Source organism: Ranitomeya imitator, chromosome 1 (assembly GCF_032444005.1).
Source record: "Ranitomeya imitator isolate aRanImi1 chromosome 1, aRanImi1.pri, whole genome shotgun sequence".
Classification (NCBI taxonomy): Eukaryota; Metazoa; Chordata; class Amphibia; order Anura; family Dendrobatidae; genus Ranitomeya; species Ranitomeya imitator.
The window spans coordinates 567,907,770-567,925,225 of NC_091282.1; the positions used below are offsets into that span (position 1 = coordinate 567,907,770).

The 17,456-nt window shown below is 46.3% G+C and overlaps 1 protein-coding gene across 1 annotated transcript in view; it reads right to left on the reverse strand.

The window, feature by feature from the left end:
- LOC138679350 (cartilage oligomeric matrix protein-like) overlaps positions 1-17,456 on the reverse strand; it is a 674,654-nt gene that overhangs the window by 36,782 nt on the left and 620,416 nt on the right. The window lies entirely within an intron of this gene.

Consider the following 17,456-nt stretch of genomic DNA (forward strand, 5'->3'; position numbering starts at 1 on the left):
ATGATAATTTGCTCATGGGCAGGTGGGAGGATACTTGCGTGTTCACAAAGGTCAATGAACACCATACAGAGTCCATAGAATTGTGAGCTAGATATATTGAAGACGTCTTTGTGATATGGAGAGGCTCAAAGGAAGCCTTTAAACAATCTGTTCACACTTTACACATCAACCCCTAGGGTTGCGGTTTACTTATGAAATCCACAGTCAAAGTTTCCCATTCTTAGATGTCTCCATTAAAAAGGGTATGGATGGAGCACTAAAGACATCAGTGTTCTATAAACCCACACCACAGAGACCAAGGCGCTACTTCCCTGGGAGAGTCACCACTCTTAGCCCCTGAGAAGAAGCATCCCGAAAGGGCAATACCTCCTATTCAGATGGGACTGTTCAGATGTGCCTTCTTTCATAGAACAGGCTATGAAGATCCGTACGAGGTTCCTAGAAAAAGGGTATTCTGACCACGTCCTGAGAAAGGCATACCAACATTTATTGAGGCAGATAAGACATGAACTACTAATACCTGGGGGATAAAATGAACAGGAGAAACAGATATGCCTTGTCACAACTTTTGACAATGGAGCCGATCAGGTAAAAGAGATACTGAAGAAACACTGGATGCTACTTGAAAAGGATCGCCATATCGGTGGTCAGTTGGGTGATTTACCATCAGTCACGTATCGTAAGACACCTTCCATAGGTGACAGGGTGGTGCACAGCCATTTTGCACCACCACCATCCCAGGGCAAACTGGCTACTTGGCTCCCAATGAGAGCTAAGGGTTGCCATAAATGTGGTGGCTATATCACCTGTTCCCACATGGAAACAACAAAAACCTTTTCTGGCTTAGTAGTCCTAGTTGGTAAAGACAATTTATCTGTTGCAAATCAAAGGGGGTTATTTACAAATGTACCTGTGAGTGTGGTAAAGAATATATTGGTAAAACCACAAGGGAACTGAGATGCAGAGTGGGCAAACACTTGGGCAATATCCGGAGCAAGAGGGATACTCCAATAGTTTGTCATGTTAACCTGAATCATAGGAGGGAATTGGGTGTTTTGAAATTTGTTTGGATTGAGTCAATCAATCTACCAAAAAGAGGGGGTTATTTCAATAGAATACTTTTACAGACGGAAACAAAGTGCATATTTCGATTGCAGACAATGAGTCCGAAGGGCAAGATTGAAGGGGACTTGTACAGTCAATAAAAGACATTGCAGCAAAAAAATAATCACATAAATCAATAGATACCAAGAGGAATGAGGGCCCTGCTTGCAAGCTTACAATTTATGAGGAAATAGCGGAGACACAAAAGGTGGATGGTAACAATTGCTTTCATTGTTCTGACCAGCCATCTACTATATAATTGTCTAAGGGTCACTTCCGTCTTTCTGTCTATCCTTCTGTCTGTCTGTCACGGATATTCATTGGTCGCGGCCTCTGTCTGTCATGGAAATCCAAGTCGCTGATTGGTCGTGGCAAAACGCCCACGACCATTGCTACGACCAATCAGCGACGGGCACAGTCCGCCGGCAAAATGGCCGCTCCTTCCTCCCCGCAGTCAGTTCCCGCTCCATACTCCTCTCCAGTCAGCCCTCACACAGGGTTAATGCCAGCGTTAATGGACCGCGGTGTAACACACTCCATTAACGCAGCTATTCATGGGTAGGGCTGGTTCAAGTATTTAGTGGGCCCAGGAAATCTGGACCACGTCACGGCAGTGGAGCAGGGAGAGGTAAGTATTTAAACTTTGCAAGTGCTGTGATCCTGAGCAAGCAGGGGGGGCCCACTCGTTGGCATTGGCACTGGCACAGGGCCCCTCAAAGTACGGCGGTGTGTTTGCACGGCAGGGGCGCCTCCCACCGGCAGCAACACTTTTGCGTACTATGAGGGGCCCTGTGCCAGTGACGTCGCCAACGAGTATTCCCCCCCACTTGATGAAGGAACCTGCACTTTCATCTGCACTTTCCTCTTTGTCCCCGTGTAAGGTGGTATGGTATGCGGGAAGGCGAACCTGACTTTCAGCAGGGTCACATTCTGGCTGTGTAGCGTGCATGGGGAATGTAGCGTTCTGGGTCAATGAACCAGCAGACTCATCTATCACTGGCTGGGCAATGGGCAGGATGAGGAGGAAACACAGATATAGGCCCAAATAATAAAGTGGGCTAAATGCAGTTCAAAATTGGTTAACAGTACTAACCAGGGGGCATTGCTCTGTTCAGTGGAGTACAACTGTAATGAGAGGCTGACAAAGTGAGTAGGCCCAAATCAGTAAGTAGGCTAAATGCAGTTCAAAATTGGTAACAGAAGTAAACAGGCGGCACTGGTTTGTTCAGTGTAGGAGAACATCAAGGAGCGGCAGACACTGTTAGTAGGGCCAACAAAACAAGTAGGCCAAATGCAGTGTTATATTAAAAACAATTTAACGAGAGCCTGAAGATAGAAGCTAGGGAATGGCAACCTGGAGAACACCTTGGAGCGGAAGACACCGTTTGTAGAACCCAGACCCAACTTGTAGGCCTAATGCAGTGTTTTTTCAACAACTACTTAACGAGAGCTTCAAAGATAGAAGCTAGGGAGAGGCAACCTGAAGAACACCTTGGAGCGGCAGACACCGTCCCTACAACCCAGACCCAACTTGTAGGCCAAATGCAGTGTTGTTTCAACAACTACTTAACAAGAGCTTGAAGATAGAAGCTAGGGAGAGGCACCCTGGAGAACACCTTGGAGCGGCAGACACCGTCCCTACAACCCAGACCCAACTTGTAGGCCAAATGCAGTGTTGTTTCAACAACTACTTAACAAGAGCTTCAAGATAGAAGCTAGGGAGAGGCAACCTGGAGAACACCTTGGAGCGGCAGACACCATCCCTACAACCCATACCCAACTTGTAGGCCTAATGCAGTATTGTTTCAACAACTACTTAACAAGAGCTTCAATATAGAAGCGAGGGAGAGGCAACAGAGAGAACACCTTGGAGCGGAAGACTCAGTTTGTAGATCACAACGAAACTTGTGGCCCCAATGCAGTTTTATAATTCTGACAAGCTGAAAATCAGCCTTTTTTTTAAATTTTTTTAGAGGAGGACAGCTGTGTTAAGTGGCGCAGACAGACACTGCTAGTAGGCCTTACACCACAAAGTAGGCTCACTGCAGGATGAAAAAAAGTTACATGGGTACACGGTCGGCATTGGTGTGCTCAGCGGAGGACAAATGGAAGGAGGGACCGCAGACAGACTTAGTAGGCCTAAAATTTTAAAAAATAGGCTCAAAGCAATTTGAATTATCTTGCAGGGGTACACAGGCAGCATTGGTGTGATCAGCGGAGGACGATTGGAAGGAGTGTCTGACACAGTTAGTACTCCCAAAAAATAAATAGATGTTAATGTCTCGCAAAACAACAAAAACAAAAAACAAAAGGGTGGCATACTTAGGTACAGGGGTGGGCTCCTCTGCTGAGTTTCAGACATAGTAATTTGGCGCTAAGTATATGCTGGTGTCAATATAGGACACTGACCCTGACTATTTTAACTAGCATCATACATGTCAACAAATTGGTATTGTCAGTGCCAGGCATTGAAGGATGTCAGCGCATAGACTAAACATTGGTGGAGCTGTGAGAGATAATTTTGCAAGTGGTAGAACAGTGTTTGAACTGGGGGGGAAACTCTCTTGTGGCCGGCGGTACAGGCCCAGGGCCCCTCATGTTACAACGTGTGCCTGACGTTGGCTGCGCGCCACCACCGCCAGAGACACTTTATTATATTATGAGGGACCCAGTGGCAGTGCCGTCGACCAAAAAAGGGCACACCCACCTCTTCAGACAAACGGCACTCTCACGGGTGCTTGCGTGAAGTGGCGAGACCACGGCCCCGTGGGGGGAGTTAGCCCATTTAGGCAGGTGTAAACATGTTGTATGCTGGACAAACAGCTGCTGCAAATTAAGAGATTGGAACAGTCAGTAAGACCAGTCCACAAGCGAGACCTTTTTATAGGAAAGCTAGGTGTCAGCCGGGAAAGGTGGGGCAAAATAATTCGAAATCCATGAGTGGTTCATTTTAATGAAGGTTAGATCATCAACATTTTGGGTAGCCAGACGAGTCCTTTTTTCGGTCAATATTGAACAAGCAGCACTGAATACTCGTTCTAATAGCACACTAGCTGCTGGGCAAGCAAGCTCCTGCAATGCATATTCTGCCAATTCAGGCTAGGTGTCTATTTTGGATGCCCAGTAATCAAATGGGAATGACGGTTGAGGGAGAACATCGATAAGGGATGAAAAATAGTTAGTAACCATACTGGACAAATGTTGTCTCCTGTCACTTTGAATTGATGCTGCAGTACCTGTCCTGTCTGCGGTCATTGCGAAATCACTCCACAACCTGGTCACAAAACCCCTCTGTCCAACGCCACTTCTGAATTGTGCAACTCTAACACCTCTGCCCTGTTGCCCCCTGCAGCTCGTGTGAGAACGATCACAGGCGCTGTGTGCTGGGAATGCCTGAATCAAACGGTCTACAAGAGTTGCTTGTTTGGTTGCTAATATTTGTTCGAGGTTCTCATGTGGCATGATATTTTGCAATTTGCCTTTATAGCGAGGATCAAGGAGGCAGGCCAACCAGTAATCGTCATCGGTCATCATTTTAATAATGCGTGGGACCCTTTTGAAGATACGTAAGGCATAATCCGCCATGTGGGCCAAAGTTCCAGTTGTCAAATCTGCGGTTGTGCTGGGTTGAGGGGCAGTTTCAGGCAAATCTATGTCACTTGTCTCCCTCAAAAAACCTGAACCCGGCCTTGCAACGCCACCAGTTTCTATTGGCCCCGGAGAAGCTTCCTCATTCAAAAAATACTCATCCCCATCATCCTCCTCGTCCTCCTCCTCTTCGCCCGCTACCTCGTCCTGTAGACTGCCCTGACCAGACAATGGCTGACTGTCTTCAAGGCTATCCTCTTCCTCGGCTGCAGACGCCTGCTCCTTTATGTGCATCAAACTTTGCATCAGCAGACGCATTAGGGGGATGCTCATGCTTATTATGGCGTTGTCTGCACTAACCAGCCGTGTGCATTCCTCAAAACACTGAAGGACTTGACACAGGTCTTGTACCTTCGACCACTGCACACCTGACAACTCCATGTCTGCCATCCAACTGCCTGCCCATGTATGTGTATCCTCCCACAAAAACATAACAGCATGCCTCTGTTCGCACAGTCTCTGAAGCATGTGCAGTGTGGAATTCCACCTTGTTGCAACGTCGATGATTAAGCGATGCTGGGGAAGGTTCAAAGACCGCTGATGGTTCTGCATACGGCTGGAGTGTACGGGCAAACGGCGCATATGCGTGCAAAGTCTGCGCACTTTGAGGAGCAGGTCGGGTAACCCCGGATAACTTTTCAGGAAGCACTGCACCACCAGGTTTAAGGTGTGAGCCAGGCAAGGAATGTGTTTCAGTTGGGAAAGGGCTATGGCAGCCATAAAATTCCTTCCGTTATCACTCACTACCTTGCCTGCCTCAAGATGTACAGTGCCCAGCCATGACTGAGTTTGTTTCTATAATAATAATAATAATTTTTATTTATATAGCGCCAACATATTCCGCAGCGCTTTACAAATTATAGAGGGGACTTGTACAGACAATAGACATTACAGCATAACAGAAATATAGTTCAAAACAGATACCAGGAGGAATGAGGGCCCTGCTCGCAAGCTTACAAACTATGAGGAAAAGGGGAGACACGAGAGGTGGATGGTAACAATTGCTATAGTTATTCGGACCAGCCATAGTGTAAGGCTCGGGTGTTCATGTAAAGCTGCATGAACCAGTTAACTGCCTAATTATGTATCAGTACAGACACAGAGGGCTATTAACTGCATAAAGTGAATGAGAACATAATGCGAGGAACCTGATTTTTTTTTTTTTTTTTTAAATAGGCCACACAGGGATCGTTAGGTTAATGCATTGAGGCGGTAGGCCAGTCTGAACAAATGAGTTTTTAGGGTACGCTTAAAACTGTGGGGATTGGGGATTAATCGTATTAACCTAGGTAGTGCATTCCAAAGAATCGGCGCAGCACGTGTAAAGTCTTGGAGACGGGAGTGGGAGGTTCTGATTATTGAGGATGCTAACCTGAGGTCATTAGCGGAGCGGAGGGCACGGGTAGGGTGGTAGACTGAGACCAGAGAGGAGATGTAGGGTGGTGCTGAGCCATGGAGTGCTTTGTGGATGAGGGTAGTAGTTTTGTACTGGATTCTGGAGTGGATGGGTAGCCAGTGTAATGACTGGCACAAGGTAGAGGCATCGGTGTAAAGGTTGGTGAGGAATATGATCCTGGCAGCAGCATTCAGAACAGATTGGAGCGGGGAAAGTTTGGTAAGAGGGAGGCCGATTAGTAGAGAGTTACAATAGTCCAGACGAGAATGAATAAGTGAAACAGTAAGAGTTTTTGCAGAGTCGAAAGTAAGAAAGGGCGAATTCTAGAAATGTTTTTGAGATGCAGGTAAGAAGAGCGACCCAGTGATCGGATGTGGGGGGTGAATGAAAGGTCAGAATCAAGGATGACGCCAAGGCAGCGGGCATGTTGCTTTGGAGTAATGGTGGAACCGCACTCGGAGATGGCAATGTCAGGCAAAGGTAGGTTAGTAGAGGGAGAGAACACGAGGAGTTCAGTTTTTGACAGGTTTAGTTTCAGATAGAGGGAGGACATGATGTTAGAGACAGCGGTAAGACAATCCCTGGTGTTTTCTAAAAAGGTTGGCTTTCTGCAAGAACTCGGACAGAACTTCCGCGGTGTGTCTGTTGTCGCCCAAACACTTCATTGCCAATACAGCCTGCTGATGCTTGCCACTAGCTGTCCCATAATGGGACACCTCGTGTGCAACAGTGGCAGCTGCGGATGGAGTGGTTGTGCGACTGCGGTCTGTGGACGAGCTCTCACTTCTGCAGGAGGACGAGGAGGAGGAGGAGGGGGGTCAACGCCTACAGCCAACTGTTTCCTAAACCGTGGGCTAGGCAGAACTGTCCCAATATTGCTGTCCCCTGTGGACCCTGCATCCACCACATTAACCCAGTGTGCCGTGATGGACACGTAACGTCCCTGGCCATGCCTACTGGTTCATGCATCTGTTGTCAGGTGCACCTTTGTACTCACAGATTGCCTGAGTGCATGGACGATGCGGTCTTTTACATGCTGGTGGAGGGCTGGGATGGCTTTTCTCGAAAAGAAGTGTCGACTGGGTAGCTCGTAGCGTGGTACAGCATAGTCCATCAGGGCTTTGAAAGCTTTCAACTAACCGGTAGGGCATCATCTCTAATGAGATTAGTCTAGCAATGTGGGCGTTCAAACCTTGTGTACGCGGATGCGAGGATGAGTACTTCCTTTTCCTAACGAGAGTCTCATGTAGGGTGAGCTGGACTGGAGAGCTGCAGATTGTGGAACTAGCGGGGGTGCCGGTGGACATGGCAGACTGAGAGTTGGTTGGAGATGGTATTCTTGCTGGTGTTCTACATGCTGGTGATTCCCTGACTACTTTGCCCTGGCGACGAAACCTGCACATTTACTGCAGGTGGTGCGGGAAATGGTGGGCTTACAGTGAGGGAGGGGATGTAGCATTGCTGACTAGCTTCATTGGCCGAGGGTGCTACAACCTTAAGGGACGTTTGGTGGTTAGTCCAGGCTTGCAAATGCATGGTGGTTAAATGTCTACGCATGCAACTTGTATTTAGACTTTTAAGATTCTGACCTCTGCTTAAGGTAGTTGAACATTTTTGACAGATGACTTTGTGCTGATCATTTGGATGTTGTTTAAAAAAATGCCAGACTGCACTCTTTCTACTATCGGATACCTTTTCAGGCATTGCAGACTGAGCTTCTTTAACCGGATGGCCACGCTGTCCTACAACTAGTTTTGGTTTTGCCACGCGTTTTTGGCCAGATACGGGCCTGGCAGATGGAACCTGTTGCGATGTTGATGCCTGCTGCGGCTCCTCCTCCTCCGCTTCAGAGCTACTGCCACCTGCACCCTGTTCCCCCAATGGCTGCCAATCGGGGTCAACAACTGGGTCATCTATGACCTCCTCTTCTATCTCGTGTGCAACTTCGTCTGTGTCACTGTGTAAGCCAGTGGTATAGCGTTCGTGACTGGGCACCATAGTCTCATCAGGGTCTGATTCTGGATGAGTGCACTGCGAGGGCAATGTTCTGGTCTGAGTCAAAGGAACAGCATAGTAATCTGGCTGTGGCTGTGCATCTGTGCACTCTATGTCCGATTCAACTTGTAATGGGCATGGCCTGTTAACTGTTTCACTTTCTAACCCAGGAACGGTATGTGTAAAGAGCTCCATGGAGTAACCCATTGTGTCGCCTGACGCATCCTTCTCTGTTGTTCTTGGTGAAGAAGACAAGGAAGAGACTTGTCCCTGACCGTGAACATCCACTAACGACGCGCTGCTTTTACATTTAGCAGTTTCAGAAGAGGAGGCGAAAGAGCTAGAGGCTGAGTCAGCAAGGAAAGCCAAAACTTGTTCTTGCTGCTCCGGCTTTAAAAGCGGTTTTCCTTCTCCCAGAAAAGGGAGCGTTCGAGGCCTTGTGTAGCCAGACGACGAACCTGGCTCAACAACTCGAGACTTAGGTGCTATATTGCTTTTCCCACGACCACCTGATGCTCCACCACCACTACCATCATTACCAGCTGGCAATGACCGCCCACGGCCACGACCTCTTCCACCAGACTTCCTCATTGTTTGAAAAATGTAACCAAACTAACGGTATTTGTTACTGTAAAACCAGTTACAAGGTGAACTCAAACTTCTGTTGGATTTTTATATCCCTTTTTAGGTGGGTGAGACTGCAGGGAAAATCAGGCCCAATGTATAACAGTACACAGCTTCAGTGGCAGACAGATATGCCACTAACAGGACTGACGCTGATGCAGACACTACCAATAAAAATCTCCCCCTTTTTATTTTTTCTGGGAGAATATTGAAGAAATGTGGCCCACTCTTATACAGTATATGTTCTGTGGCACAAAATTAGAGACAGATGCCACACACAGCACTGGCAATGAGGCAGAATTGCCAATCTTAATCTCCCACTATTTTTTTTTTCAGGGAGGATTGAAAAGAAATCTGGCCCAGTATTACACACTAGGTTTAATGTGGCACAAAATTTGAGACAGGTGGCACACACAGGAGTGGCACTGAAGCAGAAATGCCAATCTTAATCTTCCACTATTTTTTTTTCAGGGAGAATTGAAAAGAAATCTGGCCCAGTATTACACACTAGGTTTAATGTGGCACAAAATTTGAGACAGGTGGCACTGAAGCAGAAATGCCAATCTTAATCTCCCACTATTTTTTTTTTTATTTATGGGAGAATTGGCAAGAAATCAGGCCCAGTGTGTTAGGAGTCGAGTTTCCTCTGCTGCACAGGGGGAATCTCGATCCGTGTCTGCTGCGGTCTCCCATTCAGTATCGGCCGCAGTGGGCTCTGCTCAGCGGAGACGTCGCTCCCAGCGTCGCGCTGGGGCTGATTCGGTGCATAGGGTCACTACTGCCTTTTCTGGCTTTCCTATGGTACCCTGCACTGATCTGCGGCGAGCGAGCCTCTCTGGGACTAAGTCCTTGTTTACTCACACTGAGCATGCCCAAGGCAGGGTCTCCCATTGGAGGTCAAGGGCCACATGTTCGGTCACATGCTCAGGTGCTGCAGTACATTTCATTGGTCCTTCTGGAAGGTCCTGAAAGGGCAAAACATGCTCAGGTACTGCAGCACTTTCCATTGGTCCTTCTGGAAGGTCCTGAAAGGGCAAAAACTTCAGTAGCAGCTTCCTGTGCTGCAACTATATAAACTGCGCATGACCGCATGGCCATGCGCTAGTATTGTCTTATGTTATGTGCTTTGCGCCAGTGTGGTCACATGTATGTGTGTTCAGGGACCCGGCTGAAATAAGCCCCTAGAATGCTGGCTCCTCCGGCGAGGAGATTGAGTCTGAGTGTATTCAGGGACCCGGCTGAAATAAGCCCCTAGAATGCTGGCTCCTCCGGCGAGGAGTTTTGTGTGTTTGTGTGACCACTGACTGCTCTCTGTTTGGGCAGTTAGCCTGTGCCTCTGTGGAGTCTAACAGGGCACAGTGCTTTCCTTTCACGGCTACTCAGTGAATTAACTGAGTTAGTCTATACCGCCATATAGCTCCGCCGTTTGCTAGCAGCAGGTACTGCACGGTGGACCCCGGGCTGAGAACGCACCAATATCAATAAACATCTCTATTTACTCGGTGCGTTCCGCTAGCCCTAACACAGTGTTAGACTGTATGTTTTCTGTGCCAGAAAATGAGACACAGATGCCACACACAGGACCGCCACTGATACAGATTTGCCAATTTTAATCTGCACCCTTTTTTTTTTCTTCAGGGAGACTAGTGAATAAATCTGGGCCACTGTATTAGAGTATATTTTCTGTGGCAGAAAGTGGCTTGAAGAGATATAACGAAACAAAAAATAGGGACTGTCCTACAATTACTATCTCCCTGCAGTAATCTCAGCAAAGTATGGCAGGCAGCAATAACAAGGAGTGGACTGCTGCACAAAAAAGTCAAAAGTGTGGACAAACAAACAAGATAGCTGTGCAGAAAGGAAGGAGCAACAGGATTTGTGCTTTGAAAAAAGCAGTTGTTTTGCACAGTGGTGTACAAACAGCAATGCAGCTATCAGGGAGCCTTCTAGGGCAGCCCAATGAGCTACAGCGCTGAGGAAAAAAAATGTAGCCTCCACTGTCCCTGCAAACAAAAAGTGGTGTTGGACAGTGGAAATCGCTACAGCACAAGCGGTTTGGGGGTTAATGTACCCTGCCTAACGCTATCCCTGCTTCTGACGAAGCGGCAGCAACCTCTCCCTATGCTCAGATCAGCAGCAGTAAGATGGCGGTCGGCGGGAACGCCCCTATATAGCCCCTGTGACGCCGCAGAAAGCAAGCCAATCACTGCAATGCCCTTCTCTAAGATGGTGGGGACTGAGACCTATGTTATCACGCTGCCCACACTCTGTGTCCACCTTCATTGGCTGAGAAATGGCACTTTTCGCGTCATTGAAACGCGACTTTGGCGCGAAATTCGCGTACAGCATGGCCGACCCCACACAGGGATCGGGTCGGGTTTCATGAAACCCGACATTGCCAAAAGTCGGCGACTTATGAAAATGACCGACCCGTTTCGCTCAACTCTAGTGGGAGGTTCTAAATATTGAGGATGTTAATCTTTGGTCATTAGCAGAATGGAGGGCACGGGAAGGGAGATGAGGGAGGAGATGTAGGGTGAATCATGGAGCGCTTTGTGGGTGAGAGTGATGAGTTTATTTTGTACTATAGAGTGGATGGGTAACCAGTGCAATGACCGGCACAAAGTAGAGGCATCGGTGTAATGGTTGGTGAGGAATATGATCCTCGCTGCAGCATTCAAGAATGATTGGAGAGGGGAGAGTTTAGTAAGAAGGACACCGATTAGTAGAGAGTTACAATAGTCCAGACGAGAATGAATAAGACCAACAGTAAGAATTTTTGCAGAGTCGAAAGTAAGAAAAGGTTGAATTCTAGAAATGTTTTTGAGGTGCAGATAACAAGAGCGAGCCAGTTTTTGAGGTGCAGATAACAAGAGCGAGCCAGTGATGGGATGTGGGGGGTGAATGAAAGCCCTGAATCAAGTATGACCCCAAGACAGCGTGCATGTTGCTGGGGAGTAATGGTAGAACCACACATGGAAATGGCAATGTCGGGCATAGGTAGGTTAGTGGAGGGAGGAAGCACAACTCATTCAGTTTTCAACAGATTCAGTTTCAGATACACTCCCTGACAGAAGTTATGTTACTTATCCATGTTATGTAAATAAAAGCTTATAACCTGACGTTAAATTCATCCATTGGTTGTATAAATTATTCTTTTGAAAGCTGAAACCCTCCGAAATGTGGTTTAGGTTAAGAAAATAAATTGTTATCAATGCAGAAATATTGATCAGTTAATGGACACAGAATGGTCAGATTTTGGCAAGACAAAAGTTTTGTTGCGTGGTCATGTAATGCACCCAATCCTAGTTTACATCCTCACCTGTGCTCAGTAAATGACCAATTAATTAGTGTGTGTGTTTAAAAAAAACAGCACCCCAGACCTTCACTTGAACTGCAACTTGAGCTCTGACAACATGCCAAAAATCCATCCTGAGACCAAAGCCTGGATTATCAAGAGGCTGAAGACCAGATCCACTGCAGAGGTGGCTGGCACCTTTAATGTGCCTCAGCGTCAAAGAATTAAAAAAGATTTGAAGAGACTGGAGATGTGTTTGACAAGCCCAGGTCCGGCAGACCCCGCAAGACAACTGCTCAGGAGGAATGTTTGTTGGTTAGAAAATCCAAAGCAAGCCCCTCTTCCACTGCAGAAGAGCTCCAACAGGCCTGGTCACCTCAAGTCCCTGTGTCAACTAGAACAGTTTGTAGGATTCTTTCTTGAAATGGCCTCCATGGTCGAATCAGTGCCCGGAAGCCAGCACTAAACAAAAGGCAAATAAAAAACCGTGTGGCATTTGCAAAGTCCCATAGCCTGCTTAACAGATGGAAGCTGGAAAAGTGTCAGAAATTGGATTTCTCTGATGAATCTTCAGTAGAAGACTGCCACAGCTGCCACAAATACTGCAGGAGACCTACTGGAGCCCGTATGGATCCGAAATACACCCAGAAAACAGTTAAATTTGATGGTGGAAAGATCATGGTCTGGGGTTACAATCTGTATGGGGGCGTGCAAAACATTTGTAAGGTGGAAGGCAATATCAATAGCCTAAAATATCAAGAAGTATTAGCTACATCTTATATTCCAAATCTCATCTCATGCATCCATCTCTACAACAAAGTTCCTCCAGGAAAAAAAGATCAAGGTGCTCAAGGACTGGCCAGCCCAGTGACCAGACATGAACATCATTGAGCATGTTTGGAGTAGGATGAAAGAAGAAGCTTGGAAGACTAAACTAAAGAATCTAGATGAACTCTGAGAGGCATGTAAGACAGCATTATTTGCTATTCCTGATGACTTCATTAATAAATAACAGGTGGCGCTATAGAGTTTAAGTCCTCTTTTTCTCAGAAGAGGCAATTTGCATATTATATTTCCCAGAGAAGCATTGCATGGCGAATAAGCCTCCTTACATTGACAAGCCAGAGATGGTATGTCACTCTCCATAAGGAGAAACGATACCCCTTAGACCCCAGTCCAGAGCCTCTCACCTAGTCAAATCAGTTCTCATGCTTCGCACTGATGAGGGCCAACAGCCCAAAACACCGTGTCTGCGAATTGAGATATTGATTTGGCTTTTATCCTATGTCATATTGCACGACTCGTTAAAGGGTTGATTGTGACTTGTAGGATCGCTACTTCCAACAGGTGGCGCTATAGAGTTTAAGTCCTCTTTTTCTCAGTAGAGGCAATTTGCATATTATATTTCCCAGAGGAGCATTGCATGGCGAATAAGCCTCCTTACCTTGACAAGCCAGAGATGGTATGTCACTCTCCATAAGGAGAAACGATACCCCTTAGACCCCAGTCCAGAGCCTCTCACCTAGCCAAATCAGTTCTCATGCTTCGCACTGACGAGGGCCAACAGCCCGAAACACCGTGTCTGCGAATTGAGATATTGATTTGGCTTTTATTGTGACTTGTAGGATCACTACTTCCAACAGGTGGCGCTATAGAGTTTAAGTCCTCTTTTTCTCAGAAGAGGCAATTTGCATATTAATAAATTGTATGAATCATTGTTGAACCGCATGGATGCAGTCCTTCAAGCTCATGGAAGTCACGCAAAATATTAAATATGACTCTAATAGCACCACAACTTCATTCACCAATATTATGCAACATATATTTGTATTTTAAGTTAATTATTTGTTTGAATATCACATTACTTTCTGTGGGCGACAAAACTTTTGTCTTGCCAAAATCTGACCATTCTGTGTCTTTTAACTGATCAATATTTTTGCATTGATGCCAATTTATTTTCTTAACCTAAACCAAAATTCGGAGGGTTTTAGTTTTCAAAAGAATAATTTTTACAATCAATGGACGAATTTAATGTCAGGTTATAACGCTTTTATTTACATAACATGGATAAGCGACATAATTTCTGTCAGGGAGGATATGATGCTGGAGACAGCAGTAAGACAATTACTGGTGTTTTGTAATAATGCAGGCCAGATGTCAGGAGTAGAGGTGTATAATTGGGTGTCATCAGTATAGAGATGATACTGGAAACCAAATCTACTGATTGTTTGTCCAATAGTGACAGTATACAAGGAGAAGAGGAGGGGGCCTAGGACTGATCCTTTGTGAACCCCATCAGTAAGGGGAAGTTGAGAGGAGGAGGAGCGAGCAAAACATACAGTGAAGGAGCCGTCAGAGAGGTAGGAGGAGAACCAGGAGAAAACGATGTCTTTGAGGCAGATGGAGCGGAGGGAGCATAGTGAGGAGGAGCTGATGATCCACGGTGTCAAATGCTGCAATAGAAATGAGCCATATTAACACATCTCAGATTGGTATGTGTCATTGATAATTTGAGTGAGGGAACGAACGGCACAAATCCCTCTCTGACAGGCATCTGCATGTTGACTCCAGATGAGTAGATCCTCTTAGACTGGGGCCCTTTGTGACGAAGATCACAGAACCAATAATGGTTGTGGTTTCTATATCTCTGTCATTATGATGCCATGTGCTAGTAAACGACTTAATATATCAATGGTAGTGATATCCTTAAAACTAAACATTCATTAAATAAATATATAATAACAAAAAATCAGGAAAAACTACTGGAAACCATGTGTACAGGGACAAGATGTTACCAAATCAGCAGCACAATGTGAAGTTAAGCCGTACATGTATAGATTGATAGTATAACCATAAGAACTTTTGCAAGTGGCAGCCCTCTGGAAAAAAGTGCAATGTGTAAACCTCCATAACATATGTTTAAATTTGATAAATATATATGTAGTAAAGCATCTCATATATCCATAACATAGGAACATGTGCAAAACAATGCAAAACAATACACTTTAACAGCAGCATAAATAGCAGTGTAAACATAAAGTGCAGTGTGCTAGTCATCAATAAAATGGATGTAACCCGTAAGTGGAAGAGCACTGGGGGGGCAAGTCTATTTGTAAAAACAAAGAATAAGAGGTTAAACTTACTAATAAAGATGTGGCAATGTGCTGGGAACAAGCTGTCCCCGCCGCCCCAACGCACATTTCGTTAAGACTTCCTCAGGAGGCGTGTGTTGGGGGAAGGATTATTTAAAGAGTGCCCATCCAATAAGGCGCCGGACCGTGTCTGTAGACTTTTATAGGTGTTTCTGTTTGTGGGGGCTATGCGCTATGGAGCATGCTCCACTGGCCCAGCATCCCCTGGAATCTTCCGTCACACGCCGCCGGAACGCAAACAACTCACGGCAGTCCTGTGTCCGCCCGTCTGAAGACCTGATGTCAGGACACCAGCGCATGCGCACCAAGGACTACCGCAGAGCAGGAAAATATGTTGATAGTGTATGTCCAATAGCGTGAATATGACTGTGTGCGAGTGATGAAATAATATGGAAAAGTGCATGGCTATGAAGTGAATTAAGAATGATGACTCAAATGTCATAAAAAGTGTGTGTCTAGGGAAAAGTATATATGTGACAGCCCTGCCAAATGGGTCATCCTTTAAAGGGCTTAATTTAAATTACTGTGGAAAACTTATCCGATATGAAATGTATTATTCATTGGTTTTGTGCACAATTTTTAATAATAAATAAATAGCAAGAAAATATTAGTGTTCATAAATTACATTAAAGGAGTTGTCTGGCTAAAACAATTTATCACCTATATGGATTTGTGATAACTTGTTGATTGGTGGGGGTCTTACCACTGAGACCCACAAAAAATGCCAGAATGGAGAATTTTAGTATAGTGGGGAAAGTGTACATACTCAGCTACTGCTCCAACCAGAATGGAGCTGTGGTCAGGCATCCAACCTGCTGCCTCTTTTCGTAACTGGGATAAAAGTTCCCCATTCTGATGATCGATGAGGCTCCCAGTGGTCGAATAACCACCGAGTAGCAATTTTAGTTGGAGCGCCCCCCAGACGCAGGGCCGCGGGGTACTCGGTACCTGTCCTCTCTGTCTCGGTCCTGGGGTTGTCACAGTGGCTAGACTCGGTCCGTGACCCTGCTAAGGGGCGTCCAATGAAAGGTGATGGTGTGTGGTGCAAGACGCGAGGAATAATGAGGACACAGGGTTGCAGTCTCTTTACCTTTTTACTGAAAGTTTCAGGGTCCACAATCCAGAGCACTGCCAACAGGGCTGGCTGAGACCAGCCGGTCCGAAGACACATCCAGAGTTCCCTTTGCAGGTGGAAATCAGTGCCTACCTCCTAGCGCCTGTGTGTTGTAGTCCTTCCCTGCTGAGCACCACGGGATAGTCCTCACAACTGTCATGTCTGTTCTCTCTCTCTGTCCCCCAGATGATATGGCTAGGATGCACCCATATGACAGGTAGGCCTGGAGTTATTCTGGGACCCTAGAGACGCCCCTCTCCCACAAGTGCCTCCTATGTCTCTTTAGGTGATTTAGGTGAGACAGCCAACCTGTAATTAACTGTCCTGCCGCTGTTCGAAGCAATGCGTAGAGTCTGTTACTTCCTCGGTGTTCCAGCCACCGGCTACGCGCCTCAGTAGGATGTTGCCGATCTCGAGGAACGACTCCTACTGGTTCTATCGCCTTTTTGCTGTGATCTCGTTTCTCACTTCTCCACAATATACTTCGCTTCGTGTCCTTCCTTAGGATGCCGCCACAAGGTAGTACAGGCGCGGCTTCGTAACGATCTGTCCTTTCTGCTAGGTCCCTGCCAGGAACCCACCTCTGACAGGTCCTTTCCTGAACTCTCCCGGGCTGCTTTCTGCCTAACTTCCTGTCCAACCCCCAGTTTTACCAGAGTGTGAGGAGTGGCCTAATAGATAGAACCACCCCCCTGGTGGCCGGAGTGTGAAGTGTAGTGTGTGTGTGTGATACCTGGTCAGGTGAACTCCTTTAGTGCAATCAGACATAACATCACTCCCCTTAGTGGCAGAGCGACATTACTGCAACGACCAGGACTCTGGGGCGCTGCATACACCTGCACCGTAGATAGTTTGGCATTTCAATTCACTCAGAAGTACACAGATAGAAAACAGAAACACTGTCTCTTTAAATCTTTGGTTGGTTTATTATATGGCTGCAAAAACCAACAAGAAAAGGAAAGTAAAATACAGCCCTTCGGGCAAAAACAGGAAAACAACAAAGAATACAAAAATGCTGTACACATTAATTTGTGGGGGCTGCTTGCTCTGGAGCAACGCAGGTTCAGTATTTTCTCCTCAGGATACAAACCACTGGAGATCCTCTCTCCAGTCTGGCTGGACCAA